The sequence below is a fragment of the Caloenas nicobarica genome, chromosome 2, assembly GCF_036013445.1.
Source record: "Caloenas nicobarica isolate bCalNic1 chromosome 2, bCalNic1.hap1, whole genome shotgun sequence".
NCBI lineage: Eukaryota > Metazoa > Chordata > Aves > Columbiformes > Columbidae > Caloenas > Caloenas nicobarica.
This window is the reverse complement of record NC_088246.1, coordinates 31,582,875-31,600,796: the sequence shown is the minus strand read 5'-3', so window position 1 is coordinate 31,600,796 and position 17,922 is coordinate 31,582,875.

Below are 17,922 nucleotides of genomic sequence, written 5' to 3'. Positions count from 1 at the left end.
ATCCAGAGGTTGCGCTTGTTTCAAACGTACACATCTCTCACCTGCACGGTGGTGTGCCTGCTGGCACAGCAGCTGCAGCTCCCTGAGTCCACACGTGGAGAAGAGACTTGGGAACCTTGTCCCGGACAGGCCAGTGGGCTCTCATTATCCAGCCATCTGGGCCCCAGATTATTGCAGATATGACATCTGCAGTAAAGGCTGCCACACAAATACGTGTTATGAATTCAGCTCATTTTATTTTGAGTTATGGAGCTTTGAATTCACTCTGTTCCTTCATCTACAATAAACAAACACACGTGTGTGTGTGTACACTACTCCCTTTATATGCTGTACCTACCTGCTAACCCACTTGCACCCTGATCAGCTTCACAGAACTTACTCCTATGAAAGTACATCATTCAGCTTCCGCGTACTTATTATTTCCACTCTTATCTCATATTGGCTTCGGTGACATTTACAATGCTCCAGGAAGATGATTTCTCTCTTTATCTCTTTGTTAAATGAGTGCCATGACTGTGTGCGAGGGGAGAAACCTGGCAGTTCAAGAATGGGAAGCAATTATACGTCATACACCCTGTAGCTTTTATAGTTATATTTTATATTAATGATTGCTGTGAAATGAGAAGGCAAGCCTTTGAACAAAGAAATACATAACAAGCTGGGACAAGTGTGGTGAGGCAAATGTTCATGTGGAACAAATATTTCTATAAACTGATTCAAGAGCACAGGAGAATTTTTAAGGGACTCATTTGCAGGACATAAATGCTGACCTTATGTAGTCTCTATGTATAGGAACCTTCATCAAAGTTATACTATAAAGACTAGAGCCGGGGGAATTAGTTTATGCAGAGAGTTGAGTCCTGAAGCCTTGTTTTACCCTAATCTCTGAACTGCTGGGATGAGGGATTGTTTGGGGATAGCCACACTGTCTGACTTTGGGCACTGAACTGAAGCACTCAGCTTGGAAGACCAGCCTTTCTAAACTCCTTACACGGACCTCGTGGAGGATACAGACTCAGCTGGAGACCACTTCTGAAAAACTGCCTGACAACTGCCTGTCCCTCTCTACTCACTGTGGAAATATCAGGTAGGAAGAGAGGATCAGTAGGCTAAGGTATGTGGTGTGAAAAGCCTCCATGCTCTCACACTGTCTACTGTCAGTTCCTTTTTTTTTTTCCTCACAAGTTTAAATTATATGAAGGTGTAGCAAAATGGGGTTTTTCAGCTTGGAAAGTGCAGGCATATATGGCATTGTGTGTATTTTGAATGAGCCCCCTCTAGTACGATACCTACTGTACAATTGTCTGAAACTGACGGAATGAATGACTTGAATCCATGCATTAATCTCAGCAGAGCACAGTACAGCTACCTATATGTGTCTGGATCACCATAAGAAAATAATCCATTACTCTGAGGAGGCTGAGTTTATTTAATTATATTCATTATTTACAAGTTCATACATCATGGGACTCTGCACCTTAGAACAGTCATGGGATTTGTTACTGGGTCTCCATTCCCTGGCTCCTTGCTTTTTCTCTAAAGTAAACACCTTTTGGTTTCTTGCAACAACACTTTTTTCTTTGTAGGCTTTTTGCTCACTTCTAGCTCCTTTCTTCACCTGGCTCTCATACTTCCTTTTGGCTTTAACATAGTGCTTTCTCAGTTAACCACATTTCCTCAGAATCTCTTTGGCCCCCTTTTCCAGTACATTTGAACATAAATAGGTACAGATTGCCATTCCAGTCATTTCTCTCTCCAGTCATTGCTTCTGGTGTCATGCTATATTAAGGTCAGATGCTCTTTGAACTGATGTTGTCCCTTTGCTTGTTAGGAACCTGGTATGTTTTCTCACGCTAGAAAAATAATAAGGTCAGTTTGCAGAAATTCCTTTCAAACATTACTGAGTATCCTGTCTGGTAGGAGAGGTGAATCTCTTTCTCTACATTTAGCTTGCTGTGCAAATCCCTTCTGTCTCAGCCCTCTTGTGCATTGTTCTGGAAGTTTTCTTCCTGTGGACAGCTCAGCAGATCCATGTGGACCATCTCCAGGTCAGTCCTGAGGTTTTGCTGCTTGACAGCTCCTAGTTAAGAAAGATTGTGAAAAAAGGGTCATTGTTGTCTCTGTTCCCTCTTGTTAAATTTGGAGGATGTTCTGGCATGCAGTAAGCTTCAGCGAATCCCGGTGATCTGGCACTGGGTCTGGGCTTTGCTTACTTCCTAACTTAGGCTTATAGGCCAGGAAAATGTTGTAATGTAGTTTCTTCTCTCCAGATAGTCCTTGGAGATTCCTCCTCTTCAGATTCAACTGCAGACCTTCATATATTATTTTCTCTGCTGTTTTTTAGCTCAGCAGATTTCTTGTGACTTCCTGCCTAATGGGTCCATCTCCTCCTCTTCACTCCTTATATGAACATGAGGTCATGGCGAGGTTGTTTACTCATAAGTCTGCTTCGAGAAATCCTTGTCCTTTCAGTTTGTAACCTTTTAAACCCTTGCAGGACTCTAAACATTTTCAGCTCAGTTGATTATTTTCTTCCGAGTTTTCGGTTTATGTGATTAATCTTTATTTTTCAGTGTGTAAACTTGAGTGCTACAAGATTCTTATGCAAACACGGAAGACAAGAAGTAAATATATTGTACAAGAGGCAACTGGATGAGAGTGAGAAAACGGTAACTTCAGTTTTAGCCTAACAAAAAAAGGAAAGAAGAAGGGAGCTGTGATCAGAACAGGAAAGCCTCAAAGAGCAGAAATAAGGCACCTGTTCTTCAAGATTGATCGATTGATCCCAAGGGACAGGGTTGTAAGATTGTCACACTGAAGTTTGACACTCGTGCTCTTTTTTCTCTACATTTGTGATCACAGTTGATGGAGGATAGAATCTATACTCACAAATTAGGATCCGAGCTTAAAAATTCTCTCTCTTTCTCTTTTGTGTTCAAGGAGGTCTGGATACCTACTGTGAAATACAGACAGTGACAGTAAATTAGAAAATTCTGGTCATTGTTACATCAATGAGAAAATGTGCCTTGATTTTAAGAATATTATCTAAAAGCTCTACCAATGGCTGAAAAACAGAAGGACAACACAAGGAAAGACTGTCAAAATTATGGCTATTTACCTTTGGGCATTTAAAAAGCAAGCACATGTGGATGGCTGACCCCTCTGGTACTGGGAGAGAGGAACCAGAACACAGCAACCTAGTCTATCAAGTTATGCTCCCAGATCAAAGGTAGCTAACAGCTGCTGGAAAGGGAAATAGGATAAGGAAAAATGCAGACCTTTGGAATTATATGAATCAAAGTAATAAAAAAATTTTCTTGAGAGGAATCCTGAAGCAGCCGATATTGGAAAACCTGGTAAGTGTAGAGTTTATGTGAATTCAAAACCTGATTACCTTTCAAGGTAATAAAGACAGGCATTTAGGGGCTTCTTTTCAGTGTGCATTCTAGGAGAATTCAGAAAATACTCCAAAGTTAGGAATTAATTAAGCATCCTGTCCAGGATAGGGTAAAAATGACTTTAGCAGGGTTACTGTGAGTTAGGCTGATTTAAATGAGGGATGCATCTTCTCTCTGAAACAGAGAAAATATCTGAGAGCCAGGATAATGGTTAATACAATTTATTTAGAGTTTGGTAAGTCACACATAAAAAGAGATTTGGAACTGCTTTTTTTTTTTTTTCTCAATTTGAAGGAAATTGGATTTGCAAAATTCTTCTCTCCTCCTTGTCCAGAATTAGGTGGAGAACTTGAGCAACAGGAAAAATAAGCTCACTATCTTTACTCTTTCACTCTGATAAAAGTTTGGAGAACGGGTCTGTAGGCTGATAATTATGTTGTTTTCAAAGCTTAAGTCTGTTTTAATGGAAATATGTATCAAATAGTTTCCTACTCACTGAAAATGGTTTTCTTTTTTAAAAACCTTGAAGTGTTTCAGGAAATATTTTGAACTTTATAGCTCCACCCTCCTACTGACAAACCAATACTAGAAAAAAAATTCCAACTAAGCATCAACAATTGTTAGTGCTCATAGAACCAAACACACAGTTTTAGTAATATCTTGTCAGCACTACCCTGTTTTCATAAAGCAGCTCTTCACTGGAGATTTTTTTTTTCCCCAGATATATACAGATGTATTCAGATATCAATGCAGAGAAAGCTTTTTTCTCAGTTGCAGTCTTCTCCTGATCAGCATAGTAGGATCTGTGCTGTAACCTCTCCCAGCCAGAGAGTCTATTGTGTAGCCTGTTCAGAAGTAAAATGACATGTGTGCAGTATATGTGCATAGCACCCTTCCTCCACTTCGTTAGATCAAGTAATAGTATTTTATCTCTTTGAACACTTTGGATTGTGCAAAAAGAACAGAGATTGTTTTGTACATTGTCAGCACCTGACTTTATAGACCAGACTGAATTCTAGAAATTCAAGCCAGAGTTCCGGTGTGTGGTATTGATTCTCCAAACCACAGCCAGTACTGGGCAGTGCCCTCCCATGTGATACCATGTAAAGTAAAAAAGGATTTTGAGAGATGACTGATTATTTTTAAAAAAAATGTGACATGTGGAATTGCAGGTAAGATTTTAATAATGGGAGCATTTTGCCAATAGGGATGATGCTTACTGTTGAAGACAACTTCTCTTCTGAAGGGAAGCCTTCAGAGCACAGGGAGGGAGTGACCATGAAGAATTTCTCCACCTTTTCTTTGATGATAGTGGTCAGCAGATGGGATATCTGAAACTAGACTGGGAAGTCTTTTGGGGAACTATATGGTGGAGAGGAAAACCGTGAATGATTTGTCATTGGAGGACTTTCTAAAGTTCTAGGATTTGATGTACCTACTAATAAGAAACTGAGAACCACCAGCTAATAAGGAAGTAATTAGAAATATGGATGAGTCCACCAGTAGTGCTTTTTTACTTTTATTCTCACATATAGTCAGTTCATATGTCATTTGCTTTTTTACTGATTTATGAGGACTTCACCAGATTAGCCTTGGTTCCCATGAAGTATAATAAGCATGAAATGAACATCAATTGATTGAGTTACTTTGCACCCAAACCGTATGAACTGCCTTTTGCTTCTTGAATTTTCTAAGTGATATAATTTAATACAGAACTACTCTGAAATGGCTTTTCTGATGACAGATAAGATTAACTGAGACACATCCACTATAATCCTTGCATTTGTCTTTATTGGTCCTGTAGATGTGAACTAGAAAAATCTCACAACAAAATTGGTATAAAAGAGATGACTGTGAGCGTACCAACCACACACACAATTGGTTAAAGCAGATGAGGTTCATCTCTTCCAGAGCCTTAAACATAACTCTCTGCACAAGATTCCTCTCCTAGGAATTCTTACATGGGACAAATTCCCTAATTTTTTACTTAACTATTATCAAACTGTGGCCTAGATTACACATATAAATATTAATAAAAATATAGAACACGACCTTCAGTTCCCATGTTTCCAGCTACTACTTTAATCAACGTGAGTTTTAGGATATTCAGGGCTTTCCAGCATCAGATATGTTGTATGGCATTCATTCTTCTTTCCCACAGGACTCTAAATAAATACTAATTAAAATGAAGTGAAAATGTTCAGCTTTTAAAATATGGGGGGTTTTTATTTTTATTTTTTTTTTCAAATGCACTTTTCTTCTGGGTAACAAATGTGAATACAGACTTATTTCCTGCCTAACTTACTTTCCCATGCCTGCATGTTTTCTTCTTTTTTGTCCTTTTTTGTATGAAGGAAAGAAATAGTTTTGTAGAAAGCTGAACCCACAAAATCCACTGGGTATTGTTCTATGCTAAAGATTGCTGAGCAGAGTATGCTAACAATGGGCCAAATACTGTACTAATTTCTCTGGGATAACTTTTGGAATCTGGGAATTGTGCTTATTGAGAGAGGATAGCAGAACCTTACCGTACAGGAGAACACCCAGAATGCTTTCCTGAGCTCATTTAGCTGTCCTGCTGCATTAGGTTTCTGTATAGCACTGGTCTTTCACCTAGCAAGCTAATGTAGTAAGACCTGATGTGTTAAAACTATACAAAAATGCTAATTAGTTCTGTCTTCGTGTTAGTACCCAAATAGCTGGCCAAAGTCTGATATTGTTATCTGGAATATGAGAAAGGAATTTTTCTGATTATGCTCCATTTTGGCTCACCCTTAAAGCTTTAAAGTGGTTGCTAACATGTCTCAAACACACAATTCAGACTTTCTGCTCTTTGTTGTGTGACATGTATTAATTGGAAATAAACATTCACTGCAGTGAACTGAGAGTCAAACAGAAGTATAAGTGGAGGTTAAAGTTTGGGGCTAGTAAGAGTATTTATACAACGATAGTGCCTACAGAGCTTGGCTAACTCAGAGACTTAGGTCCTTAGTGAAGGGAGAAATTTGAACTGAGGAGAAGGGCAGAGAAGAGAAGAGAAGAATGAAGTGATATGACAGTATATGGTAGGGGTTAGGTCTGATCTTAAGAACGTGCTCAAACTTCTGGCTGACTCTGTAAATACACCTTTGTGCAAGGCTACAGAGTGTCCTCCACATGGCTATGGAGATGGGGGTAATAGGGAGTATGGAAAGCACTTAGCAACTTTCTCACAGAACATTTTTGTGTATCTCAGCATAACTTTTCCTTGAAGCCCAGGCCAGAGTTCTCACTTTGCAATTTCTTGGAAAGTACTGCATGGAGTCAGATAGAGGTTATGGCATTTATAACCCTGAATGTAGTTATTTGTAACAATTTCCAGTTGCTGACAAAGGCAAAGCACCACACAGTTGCTCCATAAACAAATATTTATGTATAATACATGGAAAGTGTAAACAGCTTTTACAGTGTTTCTTAAATAATTTCTCAATGTGATCAAGAAGTTAACCTACAAGTGTTTCTTCCTGAACAGACTAGTACAATCTGTTGTTATTACCATATACACTCACGGAACTAAAGTTTGTCTTGTAACATTGACTTATAATGTAAAGAATCTGTACTGCATTTGGATTTCAGTGCTTTAACAAATTTATATGAGGACATTCTTTTTTGTGTAACCTCCATTTAAGAAATTATTTCAGTCTGTGTGGCCTGGAATACAGAGGTGCAACTTGGATTTTTTTTTTTAAGCTGGCAAAAAGATTTTCAGTGTTTCTTAGGCCTTTCCAAAATGCTTCTCTTGTCAGCAAACAAAGGTTTGGCAGAGCCTTATAACTAGACATAGTCAACCCTTTTTCAAGACTTGCTTGCATCAGCTTGTGTGTGTGGGCAAAGAAGAAATCAAGTATTGCCAAACCTGATCACTCAAATGTTATGAATTGGGCTCCAGAAATTCAGCAAACTGCTTTAAAATCCATGAACTTTAAAAAAAATGTATTGAAGTGAAGGGTCTTTCCATCTGCTCTGTGATGCTTGAGCATTTTGACTTTTAATTTAAAACTTGTCTCTGCAGCCAATACAAACCTAGATCTATTTTAGAGGGGAAAATTGCACTTAAATTCATGTGTCTTTGCAAGATTCCAGAAATTGGCCTTTTAGGGACACCACCAAAAAACAGCAAACTTGAAGTAAAATTACAGTAACTGCTGACATTGCAAGTGTGTAATCTGCAGCAACAGCATTACAGGTTTTGGGATGAGAGCTGACACCAACATCATTCTTTCCCTTTCACTCAGTTTATCCTCTAGCCAAGACCCCTGAGCTTCCAGTAACACCTGTGTGTATGACTAGAACTGGGCAGAAAGCAGCAATCCCATTTCACAGAGTATTTGGATATTTCCAAATTTAGTTTAATTCATGCAAAACTAAATTTAGATATTCTCTTTGAGATAGCGTGTTTGTCTTCAGACAGCTTTACTTGAAGTCCATACTCAGAGGGAAGACTTTGGAAAATGGCTGTGGCCTCATGATGTCCTTCAAACACTCCAAAGATCTTCGAGTTGAGTAGTCAAAAAAGCTTCACTACACTTCAGTTTCCAAAGAATATGGTGTTTTGTCAAAATGGACGCTTTTAGAAATGTATCAGGTTTGTTCAGTTGCTTTAGGGGGAAACAGATAAGAGAAAAAACATTTGTAGTCCAGGTTGGAAAAAAGACATAGGTCCCGTTCAGCTTTTTTTGTTCTTGTATGGAACTATTCTTGATATTAGAGCAAGAATTTGAACCTCTGATGTCCTAGGCTTTTGTAACAACCACCGTGTGAGAGACAGTTGAATTCCTCCAGCATAAATCTGCCACACACATACAAATTTGAGAAGCTTTGTTTTCATTCCTGTATGGAAAAACTTCTATGTTTGGCTAAAAAAAAAAAGATAAAATGAAGTCGCTCTGGAGCCCATAGTAGGCTGGAAGCCTTAGGAAGCTCCAGCTCATAGGGAAGTTTGTCTGCCCTGGGCCGTATGGGAGAGGAAGTGTGAGAGTGAGAATCCTCCAGCTGCTTCTTCTGGCTCCCATTTTGCCTGGAGGTGCTTCTGCTGGGCTGGATGTAAACACAGTTGAACAAGAGACCAGGGCCTGCTCCAGAATCTATATGGTATCTGGCACTATATTTACAGATGGGAATTATATCTCTGTAACTATACTGATACAGATCTCTCTCTCTCTGCACATATACTTAAATGTACGTATGCATCTATACTGTAAGAATTTAATTTTGACAAATGCCAGCTGAAGAAAAAAATTGTTTCAAAGATTTTGTGACTTGCTCTCTTGCCGACCAGCCTTACTTAGCTCTGAGCCTTTGAGAGTGTGAGAAGTGCTGAACACCCTGCCTGCACGGGTAACTTTTTCAGGAAAGACCCCAAAATGTGTGTGTCTAATTATCCTACATTCTTTTAGCTGAAGTCTTAACTTCTGCTATCTGCATGTGAGCAGTCACATGGTTCAAACAAAACATGTTTCTTCCCTCCTTTTTTAGAAATAACAAAAAGTTGACATTTGACACATAAGTTGTACAAGGAACAAGGAAGCTGGATGTGTGTATTTTTGAAGAGCACCAGTTTTGCTTTTCCCTCTCTTTGGGAACCTCCCTGAAAATTTGACTTGGTTCCAATTTCTTCAACAATTGGCCAAGACATAATTCCCAAATTTCCCTTTCCATCTCTCCCCACTGAACAATATTCTACTTCCCCTGACATATCTGCTAACTTTTCTGGGAATCTTTATGCAGACCACAAAAAGCTCAATATTTTCAAGATAAAAATCCACAGCAGCTTTTCATCTGTCTGCCTCTGACCATCAGCTATTTTCTTTTTTCTGTTTAATGCCAATGTTAATGTCAACCTTTCTCTTCCTCCATCTGCAACTGAGTTGTTATTTACATACATCCCACACATCTAGACCCTGTGTATTGTTTCCCTCTGCTCAGTCTCCAGTCTTCATCCTTTTCCCTTCATCCTCCATTCCCAAGATTCTGGTTCCTACTGTGGTTATCTCATGTCCTAACTACATTTCTTTTACAGTTTACCCCTCCACACCATGCCACGAAATCATTGCATATAGCTCCTGAGAAATCCTTCCTGTACTTTTTCCCGACCACTCAGGAGGTGTAGAAATCAGATAAAGATGTGAAATTCAAACTCTTCCATATCCCACACTTCTCTCACTCAGTTGTCTTCTCCTTTACCATATCCCAAAGCCTCTTCTGAGCAATTTTACAGAGGTTGCCCTTTTAGTCATTTTGTTCCCATTTTAAACTATTCTGCTTCATAATATCTCCAATTGTATTGCTGTAAAGGATTAGTGATTTTTTGTGCTTATCTTTCAGAGTTGGCCCTGTTTAAACACTGCTGATAACTTATTACAGAGTTAAGTTTTTTATTATATTTTGAACAGCCAATGATGTGCATAGAGAGATTTATTTACATAGAACTCGAGTGTTTAGCTCATAATTACCAAACTGCATCCATCATTCATCCATCTCTGCATCTAGAGTCTTTTACCAATAGGAAACAGTCATTCTCCCTTCTTTCCTCATGAATGCTCCAAAAGGAATAAGTGAATTAGCTATACCAAATGCACTTTTTAAAACTTGAATTACGTTGTTCTTCAGCTATTACACCATCCAGTAAAGTGACATATGAGATTATGTCATTTCATCTCCCCAAAGCAATACCAGTTTATGCCTGCTCAACCATTATGCTTTGTGGCCTTAATTCCTAGGCAGAACTTCTGGAATCTACTTTCCGAGATTAGCAGTGCCCTCTTGCCTGATTTTAAACAAAAATAATTGGAAAGGCACATGTACCAGCTTCCAGTTTATAAGAGTTCATGATTTGAAATCCCCTGAGCTCCTCCAATTAGAAAACAACTTTTTGACTTAATATCCTTCAATTGTTAAAAACTTGCGTCACTGAGAGATCACAGTGAAACGTAAAGGTCCCAGCACATTGGCACTTGATTGTGAGGGGATGTGATTGTTCCACATTTAGACTGGAAAGGGTTAGGAACTCCGCTTCCCAATGTGCTTAATGAATGAAAGGAAAATTGGACCCTTGAGCCAGAGGCAATGACCTAACTGAGTGAAAAATGTTTGCAGGTTAACAAGGGCAACTGTTCCTTGCTATAATTCCCACTGGAGGTGAATGACAAAAAAGACCAATAAACCTCAGACTTTGGATTATTTATTAACCTGTTTTCTTCCTAGAAGAAAAGACCTTACTGTAGATCTTGGAAGACAGAACTGAAAAAAAGTGTCCTTTTACAAAGGGTAAATTAGTGACCAATGCACACTGCTTGAAAAGAGTAAGGTGTAATATTTAATGTTGTTGTATTCTCTGTGATCAATCACATTTTTAAAAGGCAACTTCACAGAGACAGAAACGCAAGCAGAGTAAAAATAAAATTGTGATTTCATTACACTAATTTGAGCCATACTAGAACAAAATGTAGCTGGAAATGACATCTAAACATTGTTGACACTGAATCAGAGAAATTTATTTTATGTCTTGCTTTACAAGCACTGCTGCCTAACATGCTGACACAGCAAATCTGTAGCTTTCCTCCAAGTATTCAGAAAGTAGGGTGTGGTGGGGTAGCCAAGTGTCCTGGTGCAGACTGAAGCCTCTCTAGTTGGAAATCATGTAATTCACTTCTCATCCCAGAGGGCAGACTTGGTTTCCAATGCAAACTGTTTGTCATGAAGTAATGGAAAGATTCCTGTTGTCTTCACTGAGATCAGGTCTGGAGCCCAACACAGAGGCAATGGAAAAAAATTGCAGGGTAAACACAGACCAATGCAGGAAAAGCTTTAAGACCAGTAATAGCCAGTAGAGCGGCTGTCAAGCTACCTTTAGAGAAAATCTAAGTGATGCCTTTTCAGGAAACAATGTAGACTAGTCAGGAGAGAATTGAAGGGTATGATCCAAAGTTGAGCTGTTTCAGTGGGCTTTGTATTGTATTAGTCCCTAACAGAATATACAAATAATGTATTGCTTCCTGTATTTGAAGTGCCAAAAATGAGACAGTTGCAAGCATTCTGCAAACCATATGTCTGAATCAGTCTGGGACTGAAGCAAAAGGAAGGAATATGCATTTATATAATGCAACTCTCTCTGCAATGTAGATTTGATGCGCAGAATGCACAGATGTATTTTCAGTAATGGAGCTGCATTTGACTTATATGATAAAACAACTCTGCGTTTTTCAAAATGCTCTTTCCTTACCCTGTTGTGTACCTGCTGTACACTGTATTTATCCTATTGCTTTCCTCTCTGAATGACAGAACAGCCTTCCTGTTCAGATCTCTTCCTGAAAATGTGTGAATGAATTTGTCTGGTCTTTAACTGTGTGTTCACAAGTCTCATTGACTTCAAAGTGGCTAGATGATTTACATTTGATTATTCTTAGCTAACAAAAATATCTGAGAGAAGCAGAGCTTTGCTTTCTATCTGAATGACTTTTAAATAATGCAGGTCATGGCACCTTTTTAGAAGATATAACTTCAGTTGGAGTTCTAATCTGCTTTCTTGTATGAATACAGAGAGAAAGTATAGAGATGGAATTTATTTCTATAAATTAAGATAATCTTAAAATACAAGGTATTCTAGCACTTACAGTGCTTTATTTATTTCTTTTAAATATTATTTAGCCTATACTATTACCCTTAACTTGATTCTTAAATTGAGCTTGCATTTGGTGCTGCGCCTCTATCAGTCAGAAACAAAATGTCTAGGGACATCTGCTAGCAGTGACCATACCAACTTCTGCTTGTTTGGGACTCTGTGTGTACTTTTCTGCCCCCTTACCTAAATCAGTAAGCACCTGGATTCTTAATAGCCTTTTAAGAATTAAAAAAGGTGGCCTAGGATTTGTAATAGACTGCAGGATTTGAAACAGGACAATTCGAATCATTGAAAATAGTTTTGTAAATAACTGAGCATGTAGCAGAAGAGGCAAGTATCTGTGTAGTGATAAGGAAAAGTAGATGAGATAGATCTGGACAAAAATTCATGTATGAGAGCTCAAATTTAAATGTGTCTGTAAGGGTGAGATTCAGACACACAAAGCAGACCTTGCAAAACATCAGATATGTTGAGAGGATACCTGTGGCTGAGTTGGGCCCAGAATGACTGATGAGCCCATGACTAACATTGTCATCTTCTTGTAGACATCTGTTCTGTTCCTATAGGAAATTAGTTGCTTGCAGGAAGGCATCATCTATTTGCTGTGTTTTTCTTGTCATGGAGAAGGGAAGGCAATAGTCATTAACAGCCTTGAAAGACTATTTTAGATCCTGAGTACTGTATAATCATAGTATAAAAATTGTTGTTGTCTCTACTGCAGTCAGTAGAACTGCCCCTGTATACTGTAGGCAGGTAAGAATTGTGCTTTCACAACTAAGTGAAATACCTGAGCTAAACTGAGAGTCTTCACTTTCCTAGTCCTGCTGGCCACACTATTTCTGTTACAAGCCAGGACGCTGTTGGTCTTTTTGGCCACCTGGGCACACTGCTGGCTCATTTCCAGTCAGCTGTCGACCAACACCCCCGGGTCCCTTCCACCAGGCAGCTTTCCAGCCACTCTTCCCCAAGCCTGTAGCACTGCCTGGGGTTGTTGTGACCCAAGTGCAGGACCCAGCACTTGACCTTGTCAAACCTCATACAGCTGACCTTGGCCCATTGAGCCAGCCTGTCCAGATCCCAGCAGATCAACACTCCCACACAACTTGGTATTACCTGCAAACTTACTGAGGGTGCACTCGATCCCCTCATCCAGATCATTGATAAAGAGATTAAACAGACTGGCCGCAATACTGAATCCTGGGGAACAACACTTGTGACCAGCAGACAACTGTGTTTAGCTCTATTCACCGCAACTCTTTGGGTCCAGCCATCCAGCCAATTTTTTACTCAGCAAAGAGTACACCTGTCCAGGCCATAAGCAGCCAGTTTCTCCAGGAGAATTATGTGGGAAAGGTGTGAAAGGCTTTACTGAAGTCCAGGTAAGCAATATCCACAGCCTTTCCCTCATCCACTAAGTGGGTCGCCTTGTCGTAGAAGGAGATCAGGTTAGTCGGGCAGTACCTGCCTTTCATAAACCCATGTTGACTGGGCAGCTGATCTCAAGAAGACAGACTTAAGAGCAGCTGCCTAGGAGCAACTGGCAGTGCTGCTCATGGAGATTCCCAGTTCTTAGGTCCAGTCTTCAACATTGTCCTTAGCACCACTGAATTAGTAGGTGTTACAGCTGTTTCTCACAGCTTGAGGCCTGGTTCAACTGTAGGGAAGTCTTCTCACCATGAACTTGTAGATACTACAGAATTTTATCCTGTCTTCTCTTTAGGCATAGCCAGTGCTCCTAAGCTGGGTGCCTAAAGCCTTTATCCTGTGTCTTTGTCTAGACAAGCCAGATGTATTTCTGATTTTAAGAGGAAATTAAGTGAAAACTTGCCCATTGTTGTTAGACAATGGCTGCAAAGGTTCATCTCTTTTCTCTTTATTGCACATTCTAGAGAACTGTGAATGTCTGCATAGCAGATCTTTTAATTAAAAAATAAGGAAAAAGAAATAAAAGTAATTAAAATGAGAAAATATTATAACAAAGAAGAAAAAAAAAAACCCTGGTAAGTGATATTTAGGTTAATAGAAAAATGCTTGTTTGGAAAAGTAGCCAAATCACTAACTATAAAAGAGTAGGAATAAAAACTTTTGGTACCATGAAGAATTCGTGAGTGAGTAGGAGGTCAGAACTACGGTGACTTGTAATTCAGCTCTGTTTGTATTAAACCTGGGTATGAACTTCTGAACTTGATTTTCCACTACCTTTCTAGTTTGGGAGATTCATAAGAAATTATTAACCATTAAATATATCAGTTTCCTTCTGAGTTATATGGGTTATTGGTGACTCAGCTGTACTGTTCAGATTTGAAAAGCCTGCTGCTCTCAGTTGTAATTTGTAGTTCTTTATACCCATATACTTCTGTTTGTAATTTAGGTTCTTCTATATGCATTTTTTCAGTGTTTAAAAATTATAATTTTCTTTTTTAGAGTCCTTTAAATACAAGTAGACATTTTTCTCTGTTAAATTCTAAACAGGATTAAATTAATTTGCAGTAAAAAGTTAAGTTACTTAATAAAATAAAGATTTTGGACACAAAAATTTTGTTTGATTTCTTCATAAATTCAGTTTTCTTCTTTAACTCCATTTTTGTAGGCGACTATGCTACCGCTTGACTACTGCTTTTGGATGTCTGCAGGAGAAAAAAAGATTGGGCACATACTGGAATTTCAAAACACAATCCATGTGTAGTAAATAAAGTTTTTGTATTTTTTCCAACAAAAATTAAATCTTATTTTCTTTACTGGGTACTTTCCCAAGCAAATAGTGTGTAAAATGAATTGGCCATGAAAGTTCCCTGACACAGAATTCCATAAAGGTGTTATAATGACACTAAAGCCTACTTATACACCAGTTGTTTCGTACAATATTTGTAAACCTCACAACTGTTACTATATATGCTTGCATTCATATAGTCATTGGTTATGATCTTGTCTCATAAATTAAGTAAGGTTGGGTCTTGTCAGTTCTTGGCCAGGAGGCCTCCAAGGAAAACCCAGATGGTGCAGGCATTGATAGTGATTCAGTGGGAAGACCACCCACTGTGTTAGTACTCATTTTTCTTCTGGATTGAGAGCATTGTGTTTGGAAAGATGCTGCTGTTTTTTTCTGACTTAGAAATTAAGAACCTGACCAAAACAAAGTATTTCAAAGCATAATAGTAATAATACTATCTCATCTTGTATAAAAGTACAGAAGTGGTTCAAATATTGCCAGCTGAAATCAGAAAACTATCAGAGCTAATTGAAAATGTCTTCTTCCTTTTTTTTTTAATTTTATCTTCATTCTGCATCTATCCACCCCCTCAGTGAAATATCCACTGATAACTAAGAGCTAAAAGAAATTTTTAATATTCATCAGCATTTCCTGTAAGCTTTTGTAAAATAGTCAAAACTCAAGAAGCACAACTGCAACAGAAACTGGGAATTCCCTCAGCTGCAACATAGAACAAATAAAATGTTAAAATGTAATCTGTTTTGCATTATTGCATAGACAAATGTCATCACGTGTCTCCACTCCCCACCGTGTCCTAGAATACCTGGTTACACCATCTCCGTTTGGTGGATTGGGGAGGATGTGGGCATTAAACCTTGGGCCAGGTGCACTGTGGCAAGTGCAGCGCTATTTACCATGTTTTTTCTTGGTAATACGTACATTCTCCTTATTGCCTCCCAAAGTGTTAAATTACTGTTACAATGTGTCATTGCAATTCTTTTTTAGGGGAGGGGTTTTCTGTTTGTTTCTGATTTGGTTTTGTGTTGTTATAGTTTTCTCTAATATTCTTTATAAAAATTGACATTATTCACGCAACACAGATGTTTGTCATGAAAGAGAGTTTTAAACCCCCAAACTGGATGAAAAGCAGTTAAAGGAGAAACAAAACGTAATCAGTCCTGATACTATTCTGCCCACATGAAACTTCTCATTACAGATGATCAGGGCAGAAAATAAAGATACTTTTGCACAGCATGTTTGTTGAGTACGTCTTTTGCCCTAGACAGGACTGTGGTTTAAGGAACAGCAGATATCCTCATGGGCAAACACATACTGCAGCACAGGCAAAATATGAATAATATAATTTTGAACCTTGTATACAGATTAACAAGATTATAACTGTTTTCTGAGGTTTAGCACCTAGAGTTTTAGCATGGAAAGAGAAGCTTTCACAGCTTTAGAAAAAATATCTTTGACATTGACAATTGGCCAATGTATTAATATCTATAAATAATGGATGATTTTCATAGAGTGTGTGAAAGACAGATTTGCCTTTTACCCTTGGAGGCCAGTTGCTGTCAGCACGCTGTGTCAGAAACTGTACAGTGGAGTAAAGCTTCAAATACAGCTGCAAATATTCAGTCTGCAGTGGGTTCACTACAACTTTGTAGGATGCCAGAGGTACCTCAGAGTTAGGGAGAGGACTCAGATGAAGGAACAGAGCAGCGAAATAAAGGAATGAAGCCCTAAGGGAAAGGAAGTGTTTGGTTGGATGGTTGGTGGTTTGTTTGTGGTTTGTGTCCTCTCTACTCTTACCAGAAACAGGTCCATATGACAGCCAGAATTTTCAACATTGATTAAAGACTCTGAGTATTGTCAGGATCCGAGTGTTCAACATGAAACATTGTTAAAGTTGCCTAATATTCAGAAAGTGCTCAACAACTCTCTTATGAAAATCTGTTTCCTTTGAGCCAGGCCCATAAAATTTTTGGTCACCTCAGAACATATAGATCAGTCTCCTTCCTCACTAGCAAAAAAAAAACCCAGCTGGACAAAACTGCTATTAACTCTGTAGCTTACCACGAACAACAGAGCTTGGCAGGATTTCACCACCTTTACTTTCTTCCACCAGTGATGCATAACAGTGATTAAATAAGTTCTGTTCTCCTTTGGAATATAGCCATGGTTTAAACTGCTCAGAGGCAACTGAGTCAGATCAGGCTGAGTGCTACCTCCGAGTTCAGCCCCTTTTCTCAATCCAGTGTTCCCTTCTGGCTTCTGTGGTTTCTTCTTTGCAAAAACCACCTCTCCATATTGCATTGGTTAGCTGCTTCTCAATTTGTATGCGATATGATGTGAGGTAGCAGATTCGCTGGCCCACAGGTTATATAATTTTACAACCTTAAAAGGTAAATTATTGATAGATTTCTGGTGCTCCAAAAATAAGTAAGTGGAATATTTACAGAGTAAGATCTGGACATGTTCTTTGCTTGAGTTTATTATTATGCCTGTTACTCCCCCATGCTTTCCATGCCTCTAAACAGACTCAGTTTAATGTCCATCCCAGATATATCACCATGTCCAAACTTCTGGCAATAGCTGTTATCTGTCACGCTGATGTGCTACACAGGAAAATTGTTCTGCTTTATTTTGGCGGAGAAATAAAAAGTTGTTGGCATAGGTAGTTTGGAAGACAGAACAGCTTTCTTACCCAGTGAGATATTATTGTGTTCCAGAAGCATCTGAAGGGAGTCAAACCTAGTCCACACATATGTTCAATTTCACATGGTGTGCTGAGGCCAAAATTTGGGGCCAGCTGCTCCTAAGTCTTTGGCATGTGCTTTTCTTTAACCACATTGAGCGTTGCCTGTATGTATGTGCTTGCGTGGTTGCAGCCCCAGCTTCAGAGCCATATATATATTTCTTAGTCTCTCAGTGGTTTTTTTTCCCTTTTTGTTAAAAAAGAAAATACGTCATTTGGAGTTAAGTCTAGAAAAGCAGTTTGCTGTCCTTTGGCTTATTAAAATGCAACAGTACCAGAAAATATGATGTGACAACAACCACCTGACTTTTGTATCTATATGGGATAGACTTTAATATTGTTTTAAAACTTAGACGATATAGGAAATGAAGCCTCAAAACTCATGTATTCTTGT